The sequence below is a fragment of the Ranitomeya variabilis genome, chromosome 5 (genome assembly GCF_051348905.1).
Source record: "Ranitomeya variabilis isolate aRanVar5 chromosome 5, aRanVar5.hap1, whole genome shotgun sequence".
Lineage (NCBI taxonomy): Eukaryota > Metazoa > Chordata > Amphibia > Anura > Dendrobatidae > Ranitomeya > Ranitomeya variabilis.
In genome coordinates, this window is record NC_135236.1 from 168,868,636 (window position 1) to 168,886,577 (window position 17,942).

Consider the following 17,942-nt stretch of genomic DNA (forward strand, 5'->3'; position numbering starts at 1 on the left):
TACTCCCAGAGGGGGTAAGCTGATAAAAAGGACTTGGGTTGTCCGTCGAACCAGAGCATAGAAGAGACAGATTGGGCCGGCAGTCAGTTCACATACAGCAGCAGGGCCATACAGAAACTGCGCATAATAAGAGGTGGAAATCCTGACAGGGTCAAAGTAATTTCAGAGTTCTTATACAGACTCCGGTGACAGTGTTGGTCACAAATCCTTTTTTGTTGAAGTAAACTGGTTAAACGTTTCAGCGCCTCAGTCTTTCATTTGGACAATAGCCATCAATCCAGGATCGGGGTCATCACAGCTGAGAGGACCTGCTGCTGATCAAGTAAGTGTCTGTTCTTTCATGATATCCCTTACACTGTGCATCGCCTGAGGCCACAGCACCTGGTCAAGCCACTAGTGACATCCCCCTCAAGAGACGGACCTCATTGATCTAGTGCTGGGTACCTCGGTCTCCCGGGCGTCACATTAGCATCCTCAATAATTAGAACCTCCTACTCCCATCTCCAAGACTTTTCACATGCTGTGCCAATTCTTTGGAATGCACTACCCATGTGCATACGATTAATCCCCAATCCCCATAGTTTTAAGCGTGCCCTAAAAACGCACTTGTTCAGACTGGCCTACCATTTCAACACATTAACCTAACTATCCCTGTGTTGCCCATTCAACATTTTTACCATAACAGGTTCCTTGCACCATGTTCTCACATGCTTTATGCATTTAGAAGCCCTCTGTGTCTGTACTGTTACATACTTAGGCTGATAACCGGTTCATGCAGAATTACATGAACACCCGATTCTTGCACTTTGGCTGGTCCGAACAACGAAAGCAATTATTACCATCCACCTTTTGTGTCTCCCCTTTTCCTCATAGATTGTGTTACTTGCACGGCGCTAGGTTCAGATAGGGGCTGAACAGGTCACCCATTCCTTTGGCTGCTGCCAGAATGGTAAACAAGTTTCCCACAATCCCCCTGGGGCCCTGCTAACCACTTTCCCTCTCCTGTGACTGTGTTAACTCCTCTAGTTGATAGATGCTTTTGAAACAACAGCAGTTAGCTCTATTTCTGCATGTCACACTCGTCCTTCCTTTTTGAATGTCGTCCTCGACATTTGCCTCAATTGATCGATCTGATCAATTCTCAGACCATGGTGGGAGTCATGTCACTTCATATACTGTACATATTGGCATAAGATTCATAAACATCAATAACAACCTATTCTTACAACCTTTTACTTGTAGGACTCCTGTAAGAAATAAACAATTAAAACAAACAGCATCTCTTCAGCTGGAGCCTTCAACCAGCTCTCCCTCTCACTAGGCCTTTACAGTTCTTTGTTTCTACAAAGTTTTTTAAAGAAAATCACAGTGTGAAAATAAGTCTTTCCACCAGGCAACATCATCCATACTGCCTCTCGGTGATGAATGACACTCAAGTGGGCTTACCTGGTCCGTAGACAGGGATACCTGTTTCCAATCGACAGTCCTTGGCACTTGACTAAGTTCACCAAGTGTCTCATATGTCAGCATCATGGGCCTACTCACTTCTTGAGTTGACATCCTCCTAATGGGTTGTTCCCCAGATACCCCGGGTTCTTTAGTTGCAGGAGTCTCTTCCGACGCACTCATTTCTCATACTTCCTCAGGTGCTCTTGGAAATGCCTCTGTAAGTTCCTGCATTTCTTCTGAATCATCTGGTTCTGCAGAGTCTGGTAATACCACTCCTCCTGAGTGTCGATTGATCTCTGCAGTGATCGGTGTTCGATCATCAGAACTGAATTGGACTTCATCTGTACTCCTTGGTACACACTCTGGAGCCTCTGGACTTAGTTAACTCTCCGGAGGATAGTACATCCCTCTCCTTGCCAGTCCGAGAGGTACAACAATGTGCTCTTCTTCATCGGAACTTTCAAGGTCACTATCTACCTCCGGAGCTTCAGTCTGTGGTAGTCTTGTAGTCGATCTCGATCGATGATGGTCTACTTCTGGGGAGACTTGTAGTGGTGGGAGATAATCACAGGGTAGTAGTAAATTCCGATGGACTATTCTGGTTTTCCTGTCCCCCGTTTCCAATCAGATTTTATACACTGAACTGTCATCGGCTTTCCTCCTTACAACCACATACAACTTGTCTTCCCAGTACGAACGAAGTTTTCCTGGACCACCTTTTTCACGTACATTCTTGACTAGCACCCGACTTCCCAGTGTTAATTTTGCTCCATAACATTTTCGATCATAGTACTCCTTACTCTTGCTCTGCCCTTGGGTAGACCTTTGGAGGCTATGTTGTATGCCTCTGTAATCTGTTCCTTCCATTTACGAATATACTCCAGATGCATTTTGTAAGTCTCTGACACCAGAGTGTCGAACATGATGTCATTTGGCAGTCTTGCCGATCATCCATGCAGCAGGAAGAAAGATGAGTAACCCGTTGCCTCGCTCTTGGTACAGTTATATGCATGTACCACTTTTGACAGAGAACTCTTCCAATCTTTCTTCTCGTCAGCTGTTAAAGTGCGCAGCATTGACAATAATGTCCTGTTGAAACATTCCACTTGTCCATTATCCTCTGGGTGATAGGGTGTTGTATGGGATGTTTGAATTCTACGGTACTTTCATAGTTTGGCAAAGAGCTGGTTCTCAAATTCTCTTCTTTGGTCGTGGTGTAAGCTCGTAGGGAACCAAACTACAAAGCAAAATCATTGAAGATCTTCTCTGCTGCTGGTCGACCAGATTTATTAGTGGTGGCACATGCTTGAGCAAATCGAGTAAAATGGTCCATCACCACCAAGATGTATTCATAACCTCCCTTGCAAGTCTTGAAATGTAAAAAGTCTATTCAGACCATCTCAAACAGATACGTAGTCTGGATGTTGCCCACAGGTGCTCGGGTTGATGTGTTGGGATGTTTATCTTTCAGACACCTACATTCACTGGTCACGTACCTCTCAATATCTCTCTGCATGTACGGCCAGAAGAAACGTTCACAGATCAAGTTTGTTGTTCTTGCCACTCCCAGGTGTCCCATGTTTTCATGGAGTTCTTCGAAGACAAACCTACAGTATATTCTGGGTAGCACCAACTGCTGTTTTTGCCCTCCTTTACGATACAGGATAATGTCTTCACTGAGGTAGAGCTTCGTCCATTCTTTAGCTAAAACTGATACTGCTGGTGACTCATTATCTCTCTCCCATTTACTTGGATAACGGTTTTGGTCCACATAAGGAAGTACTCTGCCAATTATCTGATCTTCATGTTGTGCTCTACTGATTGCTCTTTTTGGTAGTTGTTGAATGGACAGGGTATGATCTCGTTCTTTTGCTTTTACAGTGGTTTCCACCGTCAACGGACACCACAATGGTGTATCTTCCTCTTGATGAGCTTGTACTGCGTGGGTAGTGCACTCAATAGCTTCCAGGCTGGCTTCCTCTGAGCATTCTTGGATGAACTCCTCAGGCTCTAGTGGCATTCTCGACAATCCGTCAGCATCCACATTGCATTTTCCTGGCCTGTACTTAATACTGAAATGAAAGTCAGCTAGTTCAGCTACCCATCTCTGACCCATTGTATTCAGTTTGGCTGTAGTGAGAACATAGGTCAAGGGTTTATTGTCCATGTAAACCTACCTCAAACTATTTGCTGTAATAGAGATAATCTCTAAATCATTCACTCTAATTTTCCAGAATGTAGATGGTAATTTCTCTCGGTGTTTGTCAATGTTTTGGAACCATAACCGATGACTCTCAATTTCCCATCTTGATGCTGATACATGGCAGCTCCCAGTCCAACTTGTGAAGCATCACAATGAAGAACAAATGGTAAGTTGAAATCAGGCTATCCCAATATGGGTGGTTTTCATTGCTCTGATGTCCAGAAAATGGGCTGCTGGGATGAAACGGTGTTGTTTCTTATAAGTCCAGTCCTGCCCACATTCTTCTTTTTCTCAATGGGTGTTGTTGACTCTGTCATCCCCCCCAAGAGGAGATATAGTGGGGCGGCAATCCTGGAGAAGTTTCGAATATAAGTATGATAGTAGGAGAAGAATCCTATGATCAGCCTCATCTCCCCGACAATAGAAGGCCGCTTGTCTTTTAATGCCAGTGGCGGAGCGATTTCTGCTGGGTCCATGATATATCCTTTTCCGGACACAATTTTCCCTAGAAATTGGACTTGCCTTTTGAACAGTTCACACTTCTTTGGGGTCAATTTAACTCCATGTTGTTGATATCGCTGAAGTATGGTCCTCACGTGTTCAACATGCTCTTGGAAGGTTTTGCTGTACCACATTGTCATCCAAGTACAGCTGACAGATATCGTCCCTCAATCCTTCAAAACATGTCTCCATGTTTCTCTGGAATTCTGCTGGAGCTGAACTGAGCCCAAATGGTATGCGGATCCACTCGCATAATGCCAATGGTGTGATGAATGCTGTCAAGGGTCTAATGGACTCTTCGACAAACCCTTGGTGCTATGCCTTACCCTGATCGAGGACAGAGAACCAGGTACTTCCTGAGAGTCTATCCAGCATATTTTGGATCTTTGGTATCAGGTGTCGATCAGGTACTGACTTTCGGTTTAGTTCCCGGTAATCACAGCAGAGTCTCAACGTACCATTCTTCTTCCTAACACAGACAATAGGAGAGGAATAAGAGGACTTCGACTTTTGGACCCAACCTCTGTTGATTAGATCTTGTAAATACTCTTTCACTTTCATGGTGTAATGGTTTCGGCACTGACATGCAACTTTTGGTTACTGGGGTCGTGTCTTTCAAATTAATTTTCAACTGCAAGGAAGGAATGCAGCTTATATCAGAGTCATCTTTAGAGAATGCATTACACTCTTCTATCAGCATCTGTTTTGCTACCGCTAGATCTTCAGCACACAAGTGTTCCAGGGGTACTGGGGGATCGCAGAATCCTGAGGTGGGTTGTGCAATTTCCTCCCCTGGGCAACTCTTGTTCCTTGGTGGGGGGACTGAATTCACGGTAGACCACTGGGCGGGTCTCACACTGGCTGGATATACCGCTTTGACGGCTTCAATTTGACAACACAGTCTTTGGATAAAGTCTAATTTCGTGTTTTGTGGTATTAATCACCGGCACTGTCACTTGGGCGAACCCACCAGTAGGAATCGTAAACAGAGTCTCACCTTGAGCTAGGCCTCCTGGAAGTTCAGAGGAGTCTTTTGGCATGAACAGTCTCTTCTGGACTTTTCTTCCCAGTTCCACCCGGACTCCATACCTCACTCCCACCATTTGGTTTGCAGGGAAGATGCTTGGGCGCAGGCCTACTTTAACTTCTTTCAGGTCTATTGTATTCTGTGCTTTCTTTACTCTATGAATCACATTTTCTTTAGGGCTGGTTCCCTTTACTTGATATAGCAGAGTTGAGTTGAGGTGCTGTGTTGCTTTAGGGCTGGTCCCCTTTAACTGGTGTAGCAGAGTTAAGTTGAGGTGCTGTGCTGCTGTATTTTCCAGTCACTTTGCCTCTTTTTCCTCTACACGCTAATTCCCGCTCAGAATTCCCAGTACGGGCCACCAATGTTACATGCACACCTCTAGGTTCAGATAGGGGCAGAACAGATCTCATGAATTCTTTAGAACTCTGGGGGAACCGTTAGTCAGGGCGGCCAAGTACTGCAGCTTCCTCAGGCACAAGATGGATCCACTTGCTCACACAGATACAATTGACAGAGTCCTCATGAACAGATGAACAGTGTAGTTTAATGTCACAGCACATTCAGTACAATTCAAGTCTCTTAAGCACAGGCTTCATAAACAGGACAGCTGCTTCTTAAAGGCATATTGACTAACAGTCTCCTTAGATAGCACAGTTCAGCACAGATCAAGACTCTTTGCAAAAGCACAGGAGTATACAGCATTCCTTCCAGCACAGTGTAATGGAGGAGGGAGGGGGGTTTGCTGAGGGAGATTATCCTTGTACACAACTTCTTCCAGTCCTTATCGTTTTACTCCTGTTAGACTTCCTCAACTAGCAGTATAGGGTAGCCCAACTCCACTCTGTACATGAATCCAGTATCCCTATGGTTCACTTGCAGGAACTTCTGTGAGAGATCACAGAAACACACCACTCATTACTTTGGCTGCTGCCAGAATGGTAAACAAGTTTCCCACAATCCCCCTGGGGCTTTGCTAACCACTCCTTATCTCCTGTAACTGTGTTAACCCCTCTTATTGCTGGCTGCTTTTGAAGCAACAGCAGTTAGCACTATTTCTGCATGTTACAATTGTAAGCTTGCGAGCAGGGCCCTCATTCCTCTTGGTATCTGTTTTGTTCTATGTGTTTATTGTTATGCTGTAATGTCTATTGTATGTACAAGTCCCCATTAAAATGTAAAGTGCTGCAGAATATGTTGGCACTATAGAAATAAAATTATTATTATTATTACTCATACTTACATTACATAGCAGCTGCGAAGGCCAATATCACACCACCGGACTGGAGAAATCAGGGCCACTATCACACCACCAGACAGGAGAAATCAGGGCCAGTACCACACCACCGGACAGGAGAAATCCATGACAGGAGCACCGCACAGTCTATAAGGAACAGAAAGCAAAAGATAAGTGCAGAGTACAGACTGCAGTGAGAGAGACAGAGTACAAACTACAGTGAGAGAGAGAGAGAGACATATTTTCAAAGCTTCTATACTTACATACAGAGTCTTGAGATCACATCCAGGGTCTTGAGAGTTCTGGAATTCCAGTGTCAACACCCCCTTTTATGCAGCTAGAATTTGGAAGGTGCTGAAATCAGTTCCTGGACATGCTCAGTCTGAAGTACACAAGCGCATCGAAGGCAGCCATGCACATGTCATTGCGTACCAATGCGTTTCCATAGACAGTAATGCGTTGTTTTGGCGCACTCATCTGCACTCATCCACATGCGCATGCTTGCGCATATTTGACGGCTCTAAAAATGCAACATGTTGCGTTCGTCACCCATCCGCATACAAACTGATGCCAATGCATGTCCCTGCGTACACAATGTTAAATATAGGTAAGCAACACACATGTGGATCTTAGGAAAGGAGTACGCAGGCGTACGCTGCACACAGATACGCTAATGTGAACCCGGCCTTAGGGACTGTTCACATGTCCATGTTTGTTGTCCGTAAAAATACGTAGACATGTCCATTTTTGATCCGTCACACATCAAAATTACCCATATAAGTCTATGGGTCCCTGAAAATCCCAAACAGCACACAAATGGCATCAGTCTGCTGCTATCCATTTGCTGTCCATGATAACATTGTAAAAGATAGAAGTTTTGCATTTTTTTTTTCAGAAGTAAAAATCAATGATGAAACACTGATAATAAAAACTGACACATGGACCAAACACTGATGAAACTCATCATGGATGTCTGAATGAGGCCTTAGAAATGTCAGAGTGACAACAACATACAGTGTATTGCCAGCAGCATAATGACTGCGGTTGCAGGGTCTGGGGCACGCCAACCGTCGCCAACAGAAACTTCTACTTCAACTGGATGTGTGTATCGCGGTGCACAGACACATCGGGTCCGTGTGCCACAATACATGCTGCATGGTCAATTAGAGGCCAGCAGCTGACGTTGGCATGCACGTGACCAGGGGCGCATGGCAGTGATGTCACACACTCACGTCATAGTCAGCTGCTGGCTTCACAAGAAGACGCACACGGAGGGAAAGTGAAGGGAAGGTGAGTTTTTATTTATTTTTTTAAATCACGGCCATACTAGTACATGGATATTTAAAGGGTGCATTATACTTTATGAAATACTATGGTGGTGCACTATATTTTATGGATGACTATAGGATGCATTATACTGTATGGATAACTATGGCGGTGCAATATACTTTATGGAGGACTATGGGGAGTGCACTATACTTCTTCCATAGAGCCCCATGACTTCTATGTACGCCTCTTGTGAGTATAATGGTTTATATTCTTCTATACATTAAAGAACAGCGGCAGAATGAGGGAGATATACCAGGATGGGGGATATATAAATATCAGGATGGGGCCCAGGATAAGGGAAATATAGCAGAATGGTAGATATAGATACCAGAATAGGGCCAGGATGAGGGACATATATGTATAATTTACTCAGGATGGGGGGCCCCGGTCCAAATCTTGCACCTGGGACCATCAGAGTTACGCTACTGTATATTGCCATGGCTAAATCATTGGGAACCAGTGTTATCAAACAGCATTTTAACCCCTTTCTGCCATGTCCAAATTCAGTTTTTAGGTCTTCATTTTTTTCGTCAATAGATGCTACTGCACAGACGCTGCCACCATTTTGATGGAAAAAAAATTTTCTCCAGTAAATTGGCGCCGGCAGCGCTTGCACAGTCACATCTATCGGAACGCAATTGATGCTGCTGCACAGTTGCCGCAGCTATTGTGATAAAGATATATATATTTTTTTACTTTTTTTTTCTAATCCCACGATAGTATATGCAGTATATTAAATAAGGGTCAGGTCACTAAGGGATCAGTGACCTATCAGAAGCCATACAGATGAATATGTAATCAGAGCACCACATGAAGATCCCCCTAAAGGGCCCACCCCGGATGACGAGAATCTCATTAACTAAAAACTGAAAATAAAGATTAAACAACAACCACAATACGGATTTCATCAACCAAGGTATCATTTTAATCAGTACAATGACACCAACCTTACAGTGCCTGTAGTTTACTGAGCAAAACTTTGACATTTTTCTAATTTTTCCAGGAAATTTAAAATGCCTAACTCAAAATTACTCCAAAGCCTCCGACTACTAATGACACTGTTCTCTTTTCCTCACTCACTAATCTTCTGTACTACTGTATTACATTATAGCCGCGATATATCAAGACCGACATTATTCACGTTGGTCTTGATAAGGGGGCATGCTTAAGCCAGATGCTCCAGATTCACTAATGAATCACTAGCGTCTGACAATTTTTGATAAGGAACTCCACAGCTGGTCATGAATTAGGCGATGTGTGGTGTCACACCCCTGTCCTACCCCGCCTACACCCATTTTGATGAAGCAAAAAATTTGTTTTTTATTCTAGACTTCTGGTAAAAGCAATTTGCTGAATTGAGGTTTATGTGTACAACTTATTCAGTGATTTATGTTTTATTTTCTCCCTTTTCCATGGCAAAGCTTTGTATTGTTTTCTCACTGTCCAGATTCACCACAAAATGGCTGCTGCATTTCCTGCTTCTGCTTTTATATACACGACAGTTGCTCAGGATTGGCTGTGCATACCATGAAGTAGCTGCAAGTCATTATGGTCATGTGAGCTTTCTCTGGCTGATTAATGCTACAAAAAACAGGAAGCATTCACCAAGTATTGAAAAGAGAAATACATCTTTATTTTTAAATCAAATTAAAATATTAATAGACGGAGATACATGTTCAAAATATGCTGCTTGTCACAGGTCAATAAAAATTATTGCATGAAATCATATATTTCCAAATCAAAGTGTCATAGTGCTAAATATATATATATTTATAAGAAAAAGTATATCATATATTTAATATGCATGTAAAATATTATATGCTCAATGACACTGAGATAGAAAAATAGCATACTCTATGATACTTTGATTTGGCAATATATGGATTTCATACAATAGGATATTATTTTGCACATGTATCTCCATCTATTAATATTTTAATTTGATTTATAAATAAAGATGTATTTCTATTTTCAATACTTGGTGAATGCTTCCTGTTTTTTTGTAGGATTAATTTGAATTTAGGAAGTGCCAAAGCAAGGCCTGTGTTTTTTTTATATTTCTCTGGTTGATGTAATCTTCTGCAATGTGTATATTTTAGATTAATCATGCAAAATTGATTCCTTCATTTCTAATGATTCCCTTGATTCTCTCACCTCTATAGTTTGACCCTTGGCCATCTAAGGTTTTTTTTTGTTGAAAAATGGCTTAAAAAATACATTCAAAGTTGTGATTTCTAGCACAAATGCACAGTATACAGTGCTGTGTTGTAACACAGAAAGAAACTAATGTCCAGCATCCAGCATCCAGATTCTTCAATAATATGTTAGATTTTAGGTCAGCTATTTTTGCTAATAACTATTAGACTCTAACCCTAACCCTTAGGCTGGTGCTATAGTATGACTTTGGCAGTGACACAATTCACACAGTTAAATGTTGCATTATGGCGCATTGTAGCAGAGGCATAGAGCGATCTTTGGCTGTGCAACCTGCATTGCTGCCAAAGTCGCTATGCAGCCCCAGCCTTAAAGGGCTTGTCCAGTCACCATATACTTAGGATCCCCACTGATCACCTGCCATAAGCTCCACCATAATGCAGCTCAATTCATTGTGCTTACATCTGGCTGCCGCTGGTGCTTATAGCAGCTGATTGGTGGCAGTATGAGGTGTCAGACTCTCAAAGGTCTGATTTTGATGAACAGACAATCACTTTAACCTAACCCTAGTTAGAGTACAGAAAATATTGGAAAAATGTCAAATTTATTATGAGTTGAATTTTTTTTTACAGTTCATGATTTTCACAGTCAGCACAGCTATCATGATCTCTGCAGGCAGAGATCATAGCAAGCCTATAGAGGGACAAGCTCTCGGAAGATGGAACTATACTGACCATGAACTAAGCCTGCCGCGCAACTAGAAATAGCCAGGTAGCATTTCCTATTTATCGCTAGATGCCCAGCTCTGGCCTAAGACCTAAATAGCTAGCAGAGGGAAATATAAGACCTGGCTCACCTCTAGAGAAATATTCCAAAGAAGACAGTAGCCCCCCACATATAATGACGGTGAGTTCAGATGAAACAACAAACGCAGCAGGAAAATAGTCTTAGCAAATTTGAGGTCCGCTTACTAGATAGCAGAAGACAGATAGTATACTTTCATGGTCAGCAGAAAAACACTAACAAAACACCATCCAGAGATTACCTTAAACTCTGGCATTAACTCATAACGCCAGAGTAGCAATCCCTGATCAACGAGAGCTTTCCAGACACAGTAACAAAACTTCAGCTGTGAACTGGAACAAATAGGCAAAACAAAACATGGACAAAAGTCCAACTTATCTAGTAGTTGTCTAGAAGCAGGAACAAGCACTGAGAGGCATCAGATAACATTGTTGACCGGCAAGAAACCACCAGAGAAATGAGCTTAAATAGCGACACCCACTACTGATGGAACCAGGTGAAACAGGAAAGAGGATGACAAGTCCAATTCCACAAGCGGCCACCGGGGGAGCCCAGAATCCAAATTCACAACAGTACCCCCCCCTCAAGGAGGGGGCACCGAACCCTCACCAGATCCACCAGGGCGACCAGGATGAGCCCTATGGAAGGCACGAACAAGATCAGAAGCATGAACATCAGATGCATTGACCCAAGAATTATCCTCCTGGCCGTAACCCTTCCAGTTGACCAGATACTGGAGTTTCCGTCTGGAAACACGAGAGTCCAAAATTTTCTCCACAACGTACTCCAACTCACCCTCAACCAACACCGGAGCAGGAGGCTCAACTGAAGGTACAACAGGTACCTCATACCTGCGCAATAACGACCGATGAAAAACGTTATGAATGGAAAAGGACGCAGGGAGGTCCAAACGGAAAGAAACAGGATTAAGAATCTCCAATATTCTATAAGGGCCGATGAACCGAGGTTTAAACTTAGGAGAAGAGACCCTCATAGGGACAAAACGAGAAGACAACCACACTAAATCTCCAACACAAAGCCGAGAACCAACACGACGACGACGGTTGGCAAAACGCTGAGTCTTCTCCTGGGACAACTTCAAATTGTCCATAACCTGCCCCCAGATGTGATGCAATCTCTCCACCACCGCATCCACTCCAGGACAATCCGAGGATTCCATCTGACCGGAGGAAAATCGAGGGTGAAACCCCGAATTACAGAAAAACGGGGACACCAAGGTGGAAGAACTGGCCCGATTATTGAGGGCGAACTCTGCCAATGGCAAAAAAGCAACCCAATCATCCTGGTCAGCAGAGACAAAACACCTCAGATATGTCTCAAGGGTCTGATTAGTCCGCTCGGTCTGGCCATTAGTCTGAGGGTGAAAAGCAGATGAAAAAGACAAATCTATGCCCATCCTAGCACAGAATGCCCGCCAAAATCTAGACACAAATTGGGTACCTCTGTCAGAAACAATATTCTCAGGAATACCGTGCAATCGGACAACATTCTGAAAAAACAGAGGAACCAACTCAGAAGAAGAAGGCAACTTGGGCAGAGGAACCAAATGGACCATTTTAGAGAAACGGTCACAGACCACCCAGATGACAGACATCTTCTGGGAAACAGGCAGATCTGAAATAAAATCCATCGAGATGTGTGTCCAAGGCCTCTTAGGAATAGGCAAGGGCAACAGCAGTCCGCTAGCCCGAGAACTACAAGACTTGGCCCGAGCACAAACGTCACATGACTGCACAAAGACTCGCACATCTCGTGACAGGGAAGGCCACCAGAAGGATCTTGCCACCAAATCCCTGGTACCAAAAATTCCGGGATGACCTGCCAATGCAGAAGAATGTACCTCAGAGATGACTCTGCTGGTCCAATCATCCGGAACAAACAGTCTATCAGGCGGACAACGATCCGGTCTATCCGCCTGAAACTCTTGCAAGGACCGCCGCAGATCAGGAGAAACGGCCGACAAAATTACTCCCTCCCTAAGGATACCTGTGGGTTCAGAATTACCAGGAGAGTCCGGGTCAAAACTCCTAGAAAGGGCATCTGCCTTAACATTCTTAGAACCCGGTAGGTATGACACCACAAAATTAAAGCGAGAAAAAAATAAAGACCAGCGCGCCTGTCTAGGATTCAGGCGTCTGGCAGTCTCAAGATAAATCAAATTTTTGTGGTCAGTCAATACCACCACCTGATGCCTAGCCCCCTCGAGCCAATGGCGCCACTCCTCAAACGCCCACTTCATGGCCAAAAGCTCCCGATTCCCAACATCATAATTCCGCTCTGCGGGCGAAAATTTGCGAGAAAAGAAGGCACAAGGCCTAATGACGGAGCAGTCGGAACCTTTCTGCGACAACACTGCCCCAGCTCCGATCTCCGAAGCGTCAACCTCAACCTGAAAAGGCAGATTCACATCAGGCTGACGCAACACAGGGGCAGAGGCAAAACGGCGCTTAAGCTCCTGAAAGGCCTCTACAGCATGAGGGGACCAATTAGCAACATCAGCGCCTTGTCTGGTCAAATCAGTCAGTGGTTTAACGACATCCGAAAAACCAGCAATAAATCGGCGGTAAAAGTTGGCAAAGCCCAAAAATCTCTGAAGACCCTTAAGAGAGGAGGGCTGAGTCCAGTCACAAATAGCTTGCACCTTGACGGGATCCATCTCAATGGAAGAGGGAGAAAAAATATACCCCAAAAAGGAAATTTTCTGGACCCCAAAAACGCACTTAGACCCCTTCACACATAAAGAATTAGACCGCAGAACCTGAAAAACTCTCCTGACCTGCTGGACATGAGAGTCCCAGTCATCAGAAAAAATCAGAATATCATCCAGATATATTATCATAAATTTATCCAGAAAATCGCGGAAAATATCATGCATAAAAGACTGGAAAACTGAAGGGGCATTAGAAAGACCAAAAGGCATGACCAAATACTCAAAGTGGCCCTCGGGCGTATTAAATGCGGTCTTCCACTCATCCCCCTGCCTGATCCGCACCAAATTATACGCCCCACGAAGATCAATTTTAGAGAACCACTTAGCACCCTCTATACGAGCAAACAAATCAGTAAGCAATGGCAATGGGTATTGATACTTAACAGTGATCTTATTCAGAAGCCGATAATCAATACATGGTCTCAAAGAGCCGTCTTTTTTTGAGACAAAGAAAAACCCAGCTCCCAAGGGAGAAGAAGATGGACGAATATGTCCCTTTTCCAAAGACTCCTTTATATATTCCCGCATAGCAGCATGTTCCGGCACAGACAAATTAAACAAACGACCCTTTGGATATTTACAACCCGGTATCAAATCTATGGCACAATCGCACTCACGGTGCGGAGGTAACGACCCAAGCTTGGGTTCGTCAAAGACGTCTTGATAATCAGAGAGGAACTCAGGGACTTCAGAGGGAATGGACGACGAAATAGAAACCAAAGGTACGTCCCCATGAATACCCTTACATCCCCAGCTCAACACAGACATTGCTCTCCAGTCCAAGACTGGGTTGTGAAACTGCAACCATGGCAATCCCAGTACCAAATCGTCATGTAAATTATACAGCACCAGGAAACGAATAATCTCCTGGTGATCCGGATTGATACGCATGGTTACTTGTGTCCAGTATTGTGGTTTATTATTAGCCAATGGGGTGGAGTCAATCCCCTTCAGAGGAATAAGAGTCTCCAAAGGCTCTAAATCAAAACCACAACGATTGGCAAAGGACCAATCCATAAGACTCAGAGCGGCGCCAGAGTCAACATAGGCGTCCGTGGCAATGGATGACAAAGAGCAAATCAGGGTTACAGACAAAATAAACTTAGACTGAATGGTGCCAATGGAAACAGACTTATCAAGCTTCTTTGTACGCCTAGAGCATGCTGATATAACATGAGTAGAATCCCCACAATAGAAACACAATCCATTCTTCCGTCTAAAATTCTGTCGCTCGCTCCTGGACAGAATTCTATCACACTGCATACTTTCTGGCGTCTTTTCCATAGACACCGCCAGATGGTGCACCGGTTTGCGCTCCCGCAGACGCCTATCAATCTGAATAGCCATTGTCATGGACTCATTCAGACCTGCAGGCAAAGGGAACCCCACCATAACATCCTTAACGGCATCAGAGAGACCTTCTCTGAAAGTTGCCGCCAAGGCGCACTCATTCCACTGAGTAAGCACAGACCATTTACGGAATTTTTGGCAGAAAACTTCAGCTTCGTCTTGCCCCTGAGATAGTGCCATCAAAGTTTTTTCTGCCTGAAGTTCCAAATGAGGTTCCTCATAAAGCAAGCCCAAGGCCAGAAAAAACGCATCCACATCGCGTAACGCAGGATCCCCTGCTGGCAATGAGAAGGCCCAATCTTGAGGGTCACCCCTGAGCAAGGAAATCACAATCCTAACCTGCTGAGCAGGGTCTCCAGCTGAACGAGACTTCAGGGACAAATAAAGCTTACAATTATTTCGGAAATTCTGGAAGCTAGCTCTATTCCCTGTGAAGAACTCCGGCAAAGGAATTCTCGGCTCAGATACCGGAGCATGTACCACAAAATCTTGTAAATTTTGTACTTTCGTGATGAGATTATTCAAACCCGCAGTTACACTCTGGAGATCCATTATTGTCAGGTGCACACAGAGCATACAGAGATTAGGAGGAGAGAGAGAAAAAAGACTGCAGCAAGGCAGACTGGAGGAAAAAAAAAAAAAAAAAATTCCAGCAGACTTCTTATAACTCTCCTTTCTCAACCTGGGTTTTTAACACTTTATTGGCCGGTCAAACTATCATGATCTCTGCAGGCAGAGATCATAGCAAGCCTATAGAGGGACAAGCTCTCGGAAGATGGAACTATACTGACCATGAACTAAGCCTGCCGCGCAACTAGAAATAGCCAGGTAGCATTTCCTATTTATCGCTAGATGCCCAGCTCTGGCCTAAGACCTAAATAGCTAGCAGAGGGAAATATAAGACCTGGCTCACCTCTAGAGAAATATTCCAAAGAAGACAGTAGCCCCCCACATATAATGACGGTGAGTTCAGATGAAACAACAAACGCAGCAGGAAAATAGTCTTAGCAAATTTGAGGTCCGCTTACTAGATAGCAGAAGACAGATAGTATACTTTCATGGTCAGCAGAAAAACACTAACAAAACACCATCCAGAGATTACCTTAAACTCTGGCATTAACTCATAACGCCAGAGTAGCAATCCCTGATCAACGAGAGCTTTCCAGACACAGTAACAAAACTTCAGCTGTGAACTGGAACAAATAGGCAAAACAAAACATGGACAAAAGTCCAACTTATCTAGTAGTTGTCTAGAAGCAGGAACAAGCACTGAGAGGCATCAGATAACATTGTTGACCGGCAAGAAACCACCAGAGAAATGAGCTTAAATAGCGACACCCACTACTGATGGAACCAGGTGAAACAGGAAAGAGGATGACAAGTCCAATTCCACAAGCGGCCACCGGGGGAGCCCAGAATCCAAATTCACAACACACAGCTCACTGAGCAAGTCTCTCTCCTTCTACAAAATCATAATGTGGAGGAGGAGCTGCAAGACAGCTATTTGCTATGAGCTTGGTTGTGACAACTGTTATAGGCTTAACACAGCTCTTCTCCATGTCCTCAGCTATGAGTAACAGCGGGGGCTTGGAGATTTTAGGTGTGCTTACCATAAAAAGGTAATGCAATGTGATTAACCCTATTGATGGCTACTGTAAAAAGGCATATCGTCAGTCAATAAAGGATTAGCACTTCTATGACTCACTTGCATGGTCCTTTGATGGTCTTCATAGCCTGCATTGATGTCTCATCCCATTTGACCGCTGCAGCCTGTGATTGGCTGTCCAGTAGTTAGGACAGAGATTAGCTAAAAGTAGGGAGAAAGCATGTCTCTATGTACAGAGGCAGAGGAGACCTAACGCTATGACTGTGGAGGTCAAGAACTGGAGGTTGAGGTTTGTGTAAATTTCATGAAAAGAGTTGCCACCCAACATTGAAGAGGAAGGCAGTTCTCGTTTGCCAAGCAGGTCATGAAGTGTAACAAAAAGCAGACTGCAACTACTCGAGAAGCCTATGTTACATACATTTGAATTCCTGGGAACAACAAATTGTGGAAATAGATTGGCCTACATGAAGTTCTTACTGCATTTGGATTTCAGTGTAGAATGTGCTGTGCGTACAATGAACGTAAAACAGTTTCCAGCTCAATAAATAATCATCATAAACTTGTTCTGTAAAGCTGTTGAGTGGGTCTACAGAATAATTACTCCAGTCAATCTCTGAGCAGAGTATTCTTAAAAATTCCATTGTTCCTTTATTATTGGGCAGTAAACACTGCCATGCATAATTTAAATAATATCTCTAATTGCCTATTTCTGCTGAAGTTCTCAGTTTCTTTGAACAGAGATAAAATAGGTCAATACCTATTCACAATCTTTCGGAGTAAGTAATGGTATGCATGCATGTGTTGGTGAAGTCTCTTCTAAATTGACTTACTCATGCTGCTTGGCTGTGTTAAGTGCATTGAGAACCTTTAAAGGCGAGAAGTGGAATGGTTCCATGTAGCTTGAACTATATTATTTTATTCTGTGGGAGTCAACCTGATGACATATCCTGTAAAAACTGTCAGTGCTTAATGTACACATTCAGATGCATCTAAATTATAGGGAGCAGCAAAATGCAGCCTAGTAAAATTCCTAGGAAAGTGCAAGCACAGTTTGAGACATATCTGATTAACAGTTAGCTGGTTATGATTTGGATGCTCTTAAGGAGACCATTTTATTTTGGTGAGGTAGAAAAAGTGGAGACATACCTTTATTCAATTCAGTTGATGCACTTTTGAAGCCTGTGTTTTGCCACATTATGCATTTTACATATTTATATGCAGTATATAAAAGTTGTTTTGTTTTTTTTACAAACTGTTAACATTTTGGACTTTTTGTTAGTTTTCATTGTTGATAGGGTCTGTAAAGCAATGTTACTGGATGAAGACAATGTTGTATATGCTTGGTAAAATATAAATGTTATAGTGTGAAGATCGTGGATGAAAGTAAATTTGTATTGTAGAACTACCGTAAATATTTTCATTATCAAAACGAGAAGACCATGTAAAATATGAATTTGACAATGATGTATACCTTTTCTCACTACATCTGTATCTGAATAAGTTTGTAATTCATTTTTAGATAATGACTTAAGCTATGTAGGACATTCCCATCAA